Below are 10,270 nucleotides of genomic sequence, written 5' to 3' on the forward strand. Positions count from 1 at the left end.
GACACACAAAAAACCCTCCCAACATGACAATCAAGTGTATTATGTCATGTTTTTATCATGACTCCAGAACACTAAAGGGGATTTTACCTCTGTATTCTTAAGACATCTGTAGCTCTTAAAATCAACATGAGTCAAGAACACATTCTAGCTTAATGTTAGAGCAACAGATGATGTTAAAATAATAGCAAACCTTCTACCTTCTGCTTGTTACGCCGAGCTCAATGAGCACTGAATCACAAAGAAGTAGTAAAATGTGTCCAAGGGATCTCTCTGGGACCCTAGTAAAAGCAATCAGCAATCCAGCACACTGGTTCAGAGAAACGCACACCTGTAACCCCCCCTACCCCCAACACACACATAATCAACCCCCCACATACATGTACACGTACACACGCATTGCCCTCTCCTCATCTCCATTCGATGCCACATGGATGATAGCGCTGATGGTTAATGAACTATTAGTCGCTTCGTATTCTGTTGTTCACAGGCTCCCAGGGTCCTCGCACTTCAGCGGCGAGGTGTGACTCTGCATCCTTTGAGAAAGTGCTTCAGCAGTGGTGGCATCCAGTGGCAAGTCCACTGGGACAGACTCGTGACAAGTCTGGTTTTTGCTCTCCCCAGTGTGGCATCCTGTGGTAGAATATTGATTTGACGTATACATCACAATGATAAGATGTGTCGGGGTCCTAAGAGGGACGTGTCCCTTATTCCCTTTTGTTTTTATCGACAAGCTTGTCGCTTTCAACAATGTCATTCTCCCATTTCTTTGAATCTCTTTTCTCACCCCATGTCCAGGCTCGGCTTGTGGCCTGCAGCCCTGGACTATAGGGGGCATGGGTAAAGGGGGGTGTCACAAATATTTGGCCTGTTAAGCCCTTTGAGACTGTAATGGTGATTAAGGGCTATACAAATAAAATTGAATTGAATTGAATTGGACGAGTGCAATGTCTGATACCTTGAAGGTGCAGGGTGCCTGGAGTGCAGTGTCATTTGTAGAAATTATTGCGTCACACAGTTGCTACTATTGGCCCGCTGTCATGCTGTATGCAGGTGTGTGTGTGTGTGTGTGTGTGTGTGTGTGTGTGTGCCATGAAAACTCTCTCCACATGTCACTCTGACAGAGGCACCATCTTGCTCCATTGAATCTTGTTGTATGCATCACATTCAAATCTGCATGTTAACAAACATAAAACTGGATTAATCAGATATAGAGCACCAAGTCAACTATTCAGTGCACTGCTCTGCTGAGATAAATATTATCTGTTTTGTTATGTTTCATTATTATTATTATTATTACGTGTGTTATGTCTGTTGCAGGAAATGGAAGTTACTCCCTTCCTTGTTGTATTCATTGATTTTTCTCCGCCTCAATTGTAAATTGCCTTGGACAACAGCGTCTACTTTATGGGTACATTGAAAAGAGGATCTGTAATTTGTGAGAAGTGAAGGGATGAGCACTCAATAAACAAGCTACTAGGAAACTTCCAATGTAATCAGGAACTAATCAGGCAATCACCGTTGCTAGTTCAAGACAGGTTAATATCAGGGTATTGTGAACTGTTTCCATTTGTGATCCCGATAGGTGGCTCATTGCAATGCTAGCTACATAATTAGCGAGCTTTAATTGTATCGGAAGGAGCACTCCGCACTCTCAAAACGCAAATAAGAAAAACGCAAATAAGAACAATAAAAAAAGTTTGTTTCAGAAGAATACATAAATACCTAAATATTTTGTGTTGCTTAAAGATGAACTGAACTGAAATTTGAAGTTTAGTTGATGTAACAGAAAAAATGGCTGAACTTGCTGAAAGGGATACAATTGTATGGTGAAAGTGTTACAGGGCGCCGCCATGTTGGATTTCAACAATCAGCTACGTCACTGGCATGGTAACCTACTCCTACTCTGTGGCTCTAGCAGCCATAGCAGGTAATGAGTCAGGCTCTGAGGCTCGCTGAAATGGCTACGGAAAAGCAAACAATTAGGTCTACAGAAGGATCATCTTATTGCATTGCCACTGTCATGTCAATCTCCACAAGCTAGCACTCCGACCATAAAGTGTATAAACTATTACTCTGACGATATCTACGATCTATGTTGCCAAGCTGCTAATTTAACCACGGCGGGTCTGTAAACAGAAGTTCCACAAATGTCCCTTTCTAATCACCCTGATGTTCGCCGACTAGCCGATTGCTGATGCAGAGGGAGTTAAACTCGAAGGAGTAGTTTCATAGTAATATGTATCTGTGCAATATCCATCTGTGCAATATCCATCTACATCCACCAGAAAGTAAACCGCCAACATCCACCTAAAGTAAAAAAATTGTCCTACGCAGCTACGCGCCTGTGGCTGCGCTGGATTTAGGAGTCCGAGGAAGGAAACCCAAACGCCGCCGTGTTTGGGTGCATGATAGAGTTTAGATCGGGTTAGATTAAATAATCTCAGATATAAATAACAATAATCGGGTTAAATAACTTCTCATGGTGTGTCTGGTGTGTTTCCAGCATTGGTAGTGTTGATCAGCAGAGATATAGTCCGCCAAGACGTTGAGGTTGCTTAGCTTAGCAACCAGAGATTCTGTCCATGCAAGTGAACGGAGCGTTCCCTCTTCGTCGTAACTATCAAACCAAACATCCTTCACATTCACCGAGCGAACATTATGAAAGTAAAATGCACATTTCTCGCTAAAAATGTTTACATAAACGCATTTAATGGCGTAACTATGTTACTATTTCCACCCAGAATAAAGAAAGATGTCGGCCGTATGCTTCTGTGCAAGCGTCACTACTCTCTGCCAGTGACGTCGGGTCAAGCTCCACGCTGATTGGCTATCGCGGCTAAGCATCACGCGTTGGAGCGTATGAAAGTTAAATTTTTTGAACTCCGGGCGTAGGCGCGTAGGTGCGTTAGGTGCGTATATACGCAGCTCATACGCGGCTAACGCGGCTAAAATGTTGCTTTAGCGCATGTAACGCATCTACGCAGCTCATACGCGCGTAAACCAATGGTTCCCTATGGAAAAATTGCAGATTTTATACGCATCTTACGCGAGTAACGCGGTTGGTGTGGCCGTACCTTTAAGGTACGAACACACCAAACGCGTAACCCGCGTAAGATTTACGCGCGTAATGCAGCTAAAATGTTGCTTGACCATTTTGTGTCAAAAATGGTCCTACACAGCTACGCGCCTGTGGCTGCGCTGGATTTAGGAGTCCGAGGAAGGAAACCCAAACGCCGCCGTGTTTGGGTGCATGATAGAGTTTAGATCGGGTTAGATTAAATAATCTCAGATATAAATAACAATAATCGGGTTAAATAACTTCACATGGTGTGTCTGGTGTGTTTCCAACATTGGTAGTGTTGATCAGCAGAGATATAGTCCGCCAAGACGTTGAGGTTGCTTAGCAACCAGAGACTCTGTCCATGCAAGTGAACGGAGCATTCACTCTTCGTCATAACTATCAAACCAAACATCCTTCACATTCACCGAGCGAACATTATGAAAGTAAAATGCACATTTCTCGCTAAAAATGTTTACATGAACGCATTTAATGGCGTAACTATGTTACTATTTCCACCCAGAATAAAGAAAGATGTTGGCCGTATGCTTCTCTGCAAGCGTCACTACTCTCTGCCAGTGACGTCGGGTCAAGCTCCACGCTGATTGGCTATCGCGGCTAAGCATCACGCGTTGGAGCGTATGAAAGTTAAATTTTTTGAACTCCGGGCGTAGGCGCGTAGGTGCGTTAGGTGCGTATATACGCAGCTCATACGCGGCTAACGCGGCTAAAATGTTGCTTTAGCGCATGTAACACATCTACGCAGCTCATACGCGCGTAAACCAATGGTTCCCTATGGAAAAATTGCCGATTTTATACGCGTCTTACGCGAGTAACGCGGTTGGTGTGGCCGTACCTTTAAGGTACGTACACACCAAACGCATAACCCACGTAAGATTTACGCGCGTAACGCAGCTAAAATGTTGCTTGACCATTTTGTGTCAAAAATGGTCCTACGCAGCTACGCGTGTGGCTGCGCTGGATTTAGGAGTCCGAGGAAGGAAACCCAAACGCCGCCGTGTTTGGGTGCATGATAGATCTTAGATCGGGTTAGATTAAATAATCTCAGATATAAATAACAATAATCGGGTTAAATAACTTCACATGGTGTGTCTGGTGTATTTCCAGCATTGGTAGTGTTGATCAGCAGAGATATAGTCCGCCAAGACGTTGAGGTTGCTTAGCAACCAGAGACTCTGTCCATGCAAGTGAACGGAGCGTTCACTCTTCGTCATAACTATCAAACCAAACATCCTTCACATTCACCGAGCGAACATTATGAAAGTAAAATGCACATTTCTCGCTAAAAATGTTTACATAAACGCATTTAATGGCGTAACTATGTTACTATTTCCACCCAGAATAAAGAAAGATGTCGGCCGTATGCTTCTGTGCAAGCGTCACTACTCTCTGCCAGTGACGTCGGGTCAAGCTCCACGCTGATTGGCTATCGCGGCTAAGCATCACGCGTTGGAGCGTTGAAAGTTACATTTTTTGAACTCCGGGCGTAGGCGCGTAGGTGCGTAACGCTACATGCCCACTGCACCGTCAGTCAACGGACGTGGGAAGGCGTGGCTGACGGATGGGGGAGTAGTCCTTGCAGAGGCATCCGTCAGCCAATCAAATCGCTTCGCCGGGTTCTTCCCGCTTCTTCCTGCTTGTTGCGTTGTCAAGATGACCCGCTTTCCCGCTTTCCAGTATCGTCAGAGCCCGAGTCGCGTCACAGTGCTTAAATTTGCATACGTGATCTGATTGAATGACGGATCCGTCGCTGCCGAAAAAGTTGAAAATGTTTCAACTTTTTGACTGAGCCATGACTGAGCCGACGGCTCCAACGGAACGGACGGATCCACAATGCATTGCGCGTCCGTCCCCATTGAAAGTCAATGGGGATCAGTCGACGGACGCATGTAGTGGGCACGGGGCATAAGGTGCGTATATACTAGGGGTGTAACGGTACACGTATTTGAACCGAACCGTCACGGTACAGGCACTTCGGTGCGGTTACAGAGGTGTACCGCGGTCCGTAAATGTGGCGTACATAGCGTTAATATGGCGAATGTAAAGGCTTGTTTTGCGGTGCGGAATTTAAAACTTGAAGTCGGAGTTCCCCCCGGACCGTTTAGCCTTGTTAGGCTCGGCTCCCACGTGCGTGAACTCCGCGTAGTAGCAGTAGCAGAGCGCGATCGCGACTGTGTGTGGATTGATGTCTACTAGCGAACTGAGAGCGAACTGCATGGCGAGCGACAACAGAAAACCGGAGCTTGAAGATGCCCCCCTGTCATTTAAATCCCAAGTGTGGGAGAACTTTGGATTCCAGGTTAATTATCACAATGGGGAAAGACGAGGGGACAAGTCGAAAGCTGTGTGCAGACATTGTTCAACAGCGATCGTCTATGCAAATGGAAACACATCGAACTTGCACAAAATTTTCGCCCCCGGTACAATTTTAACGTGACAGCACCATCCTGTTACTGTCACCGCTGCGAAATGAACAAAAGTTGTTCAAACCGTTCAAACCCAGCTCCCTACACTATTTAATCAACCCCTACACCTGTCTGGGAATTCAGAACGGGCAAATGCCATCACCAGGTCTATTGGTGTTTTCATTGCCTCTGACCTACGAGAGGCAATGAAAACACCAATAGATTATAAAATACATAAGCTGTAATTTAAGTTAAGGCTGCAGTTGCACTTTTATTTAATGATTGATATTTATATTTATGAGAACTTCAGAGCTTTAGAGAGCTGCAGGAATATATTACATACTCTTTGTTTACATACCAGCTTTAAGAGCCTAGACTGAGCATTAACACTGGATTTTTCATTAATTTTATGTTAGGGTTATTGGAGAATTGCATCATTTTATTTGTATGTTTCATACTGACAGCTAAAACTGTTCTGTTTAATTCGTAACTAATTAAACTTATGTTCGTTCTGTCAAGCAATCCGTTTTTTCACCATAACTATGAACCGAACCGTCCTGTACCGTACCGTGACTTCAAAACCGAGGTACGTACCGAACCGTGACTGTTGTGTACCGTTACACCCCTAGTATATACGCGGCTAACGCGGCTAAAATGTTGCTTTAGCGCATGTAACGCATCTACGCAGCTCATACGCGCGTTCCCTATGGAAAAAATGCCGATTTTATAAGCGTCTTACGCGAGTAACACGGTTGGTGTGGCCGTACCTTTAGAGTTGCGTTGAAATTTAAAGGTTTTTTTTTGTATTCTTTTTGTAGCTTTAAATACAGCCCCTTGGTCAATTTAATTGCTAACTGTACATTAAAAAGTATTTCTACTCAATCTAAAAGGTTAAACAACTACTATCTCCTCCTCGACTTGAATGTTTTTATACAGCGCGCAGGCTGGATGCGGGCAGGCTTGATGCGCTCCATTCGTCGTTACTTGGTTGCAATTTATGGGGCGATCCAGTGTCTCCGTTCAAACGTCCCTTACAGAGATCATGGCCACTACCAAAACCTCTCTCTCGCCGCACAGCATCCGAAATGCCCTATGCATGGTTATTCAACCTAATCCCACCATTAGATGGTCAAGGTTGACCGGGACCTCTCGGCAGCAGACCGATTCAATGGCAGTGTCCATGCTCGGGCAGCACCCACACGCACACCAGTCACACCCACACGATCCGAAGGTTGAGCTGGAGCCTAAAATTGATCCCTCTCCACCGGGTGGCAGTCGGACACTACAGGCATGTCCCTCACAGGCTCAAACGTGTAACCAGGCATATTAAAATCACTATTTTTCCGCCATGGAGTGTAGAAGACGTTCGCGTGTGTGCAGCAACGACCTAGTCCTACCATGCCAGTGACGTCATCAGCGCTCTAATACTAAAAGACAAATTTTCTTTCGTTGCTAAAAAAGCTATATATTGATTTTTTTTATATATTTTTTAGTGTCATTTTTTTAATAATGGTCATAACTAACACGTTATCGATGTTGATTCTTTCAGTTCAGTTCATCTTTAAGAACATTAATATATGTCACACTGCTAATTAGATTAACCTCTGTTAGTTGTTAAGGTTCATGTTGTGATGAAAACATGACGTTCTATACCGATGATCTTATACTGGGTCTTAAACAGCAAGACAAATACATCTGATGCTACAAGGCAGTTTTGCAGGAGACTAGATATCATACTTGAAATCTGTCGAAACAAGGTTTATATCTGCTCTATAACTGATACATTGCTTTTTTAATTTGTAGATGATAAAAGCTCAGAAGCAGAGCTTTCTCTTTGATCAAAGTTGTTTTTACCCTAATCCCTTGCTCTTCTCATTTCATAGTACCATGCTGTGAACTGAGATAAGTACCTCAGCAAACAGGCATCTTGCAGCATTCTGTGTTCACTGTTTTCTGCAATGTACACCTTGGGTTATATTCTCAGCCACTCCATAATGGTCACTTAACAGTCAATGGGAAGGCTTTTTGGGTTGAAACCTGTGGTGTTGTATTCATCAAAGCATTTTCTACACTCATGTGAAACATGCGAAAGAAGAGGGCCTATTATAGCAATAAGCAGTGAAACGAGATCACAGCATTCTAGTGATCATCTTATACCCATGGTCTAAATTATGGAGTGGCACGAGGAACGTGCTATGGTTAACAATAACGGCAAGTGAAGAAATGGCATAGGCTATGATATTCAAACACATCAAACACACACTCATTTTGATCGCGTTACAACCTGTCATCAACAATCCACTCAATGATCAGAGATTAACCCCTTTGATTTGATAGAATAACAATGGGAATGCTGCCCTTAGCACCCCCTGTTGGACACTGGGAGAAACTGCATAAATTTGTCTCTAGATATGTCTGGAAAGGGAAACGCCCACGGGTCAAAATGTCCATCTTGCAACGGCATAAACTTTCTCGTGGTCTTGGGTTTCCAAATTTCCAATTTTATTTTTGGTCCTCAACCCTCCGACCTCTTAGCCTGGCTCTGCCCGCCTAAGTACTTCCGCTCAATTTGAATTTCCCTTCAGTACTAGGTCTGGACCTGCTGTATGTAATTTGGTTTTCTGGTGCCGCCACAGCGGCCACCAATCAGCGAACAGAGGGCGTGTCTGAGAACAATGACGATAAAGTCGTACGCCAGTTTGAGTTGTTGTTGTAGGTCGGTAGTTGATTTACAATGTGCAATTTTTCCCTGATAAATTAAATTCGACAAACAAAACCTGCAGCTGTCGTTGACGGACATTTTCGTGCAGACGCGCAAGGTGTTTGGTTTGTGTACAACCTGCGCGTGATTCCCGGCGCATGACATACGTCACAACCAGGGCTCTAAATTAACACCCGCCAACCCGCCAAATGCGGGTGAAAATTCATTTTGGCGTGTATTAAAAAAAACTCACTAGCCGGCTTGGCCGGTGATAAATGAGTAACTTTACCATCTATTTCGCGGGACGCGTGAGCACGGTTTCTATGGGAACGCATCCGTCGAGGCTGCCGTACTAGGGGAGGGGGCGTAGGTCACTCTTGGGTTGGAAAAAAACGATAGACGCCGGTACAAATACAAATACAGACACAAACACAAACAAGATGTGGCGATGGTTGGGACAGCCGGCCATCAAGAGAAAGGATATTCCTACCAAAGAGGTAGGGGAGGAGGAGGATATTGGACCTCGCGAAAAAAATGTAACTGTAAATGGCTAACTGGTCGTGAGTGGCTCGTGTATGATCACGAAAACAGCGTAATGTTCTGTCAGGATTGCCGAATGTATGCTAAAGAAAAACACAAAACGAATAATTTCGTGGTAGGAACCAATAATTTCAAAGTAGAAGCAGTAAAGGATCATGAGAGTGCCCGAAGTCATCAGGAGAGCCTGAGGACGAAAACCGCCAAGACGTGTCGTATCGAAGAGAGTGAAGCTGGAAGGAGCCTTGCCTTAATGAAGACGTCCGAGTTCGAGACCTTTTGAAAACACAGTTGTGCTCACCGGACATCAAAGACTTCGACCCACGCAAAGCCATAGAAATCTGGCATGGTGACAGTGTGCGCACACGCCGGCCACACTTTGTGAGGAAGAAAAATGGAACTGATGTAGATGGGGGCTCTGAGTCAGAGTCCTCAGAGAGCTCTGCCTCTGATGATGTTTAACCTGTCTCTTTGTACATAATACATTTGTGTAATTTTGTACATTATCTGCACTAAAACATGTTTAGAGTTGTTTAAAGTTTTAAGTTGTAAAACGCTGGCCCCAGCCCCACCTTCTGGCGGTTAGGATTTAATTTTAATTGGATATACATTCCCAACTTCACTGTAAGATGAATTTAAAGCTTTAGTTAATAAAATGATCAAATTAATTCAGTGGCTCTCATAATCTGTCTTTTTTGCACGGGAAAAAATGTGGCTAGTGGAAATTCTGATTGGCTGGTAACTTCAGAAACTTACCAGCCACATTGGCTGGTGATCAAAAAAGTTAATTTAGAGCCCTGGTCACAACCAAACGTTAGCGATTGGTTATGGCAGATCCAGAGTGGCACTGGGCAGATCCAATCATTTTAAACTTCAACAGACACCCGCCTTCAAGTGATTAGGTCCAGATTCTCTGTACAAATTAAATGAAATGAAGTGAAGTACGAGAGTCTGGTAGAACCAGGCTACCGACCTCTACATACCTGGTTAAATCCGGCGGCACAGGTAGCCTGGTGTTCTTTAGAAGAAAATCTAGTAAAACCACATAGGCTTCAGGACTTAATTTACTCTAACATCCCTATCAAAACCTGCTAATCCAAATTTGGCTCTTTAATATCGCATTTGGTTGCCACATGGAGAACAGTGGAATCACACTCCAGAACTCACTTAAAATTCCATCCTCACCTTCCTTTATTTCATAATTTTTTCCCTTTGCTTGGGTGGTCACCCGATTTTCTTCCCTCAATGGAGTGATAAGGGGATCAATACCCTTTCGGACATCACATCAGACAGTACTCTCAGATCTTTTCAAGACCTGAAATCTCATTTCAACCTACCGGGCTCTTCTTTTTTCTTCTACCTACAACTCTGCAGTGCCTTACGGGCATACGAAGTCCCCTGGGGGGAAAACTTGAAACCTCATCCAATCCATAAAATATGTGGAAATCTTCCTACCCAAGGCTTGGTGTCCTCTCTTTACACGTTCCTTTCTAAACGCGCAGAAAAAACGTTGCAGTTGTATAGTCGCTGGAGCAATGATCTCTCAAT

The sequence above is a fragment of the Gadus chalcogrammus genome, chromosome 16, assembly GCF_026213295.1.
Source record: "Gadus chalcogrammus isolate NIFS_2021 chromosome 16, NIFS_Gcha_1.0, whole genome shotgun sequence".
Classification (NCBI taxonomy): domain Eukaryota; kingdom Metazoa; phylum Chordata; class Actinopteri; order Gadiformes; family Gadidae; genus Gadus; species Gadus chalcogrammus.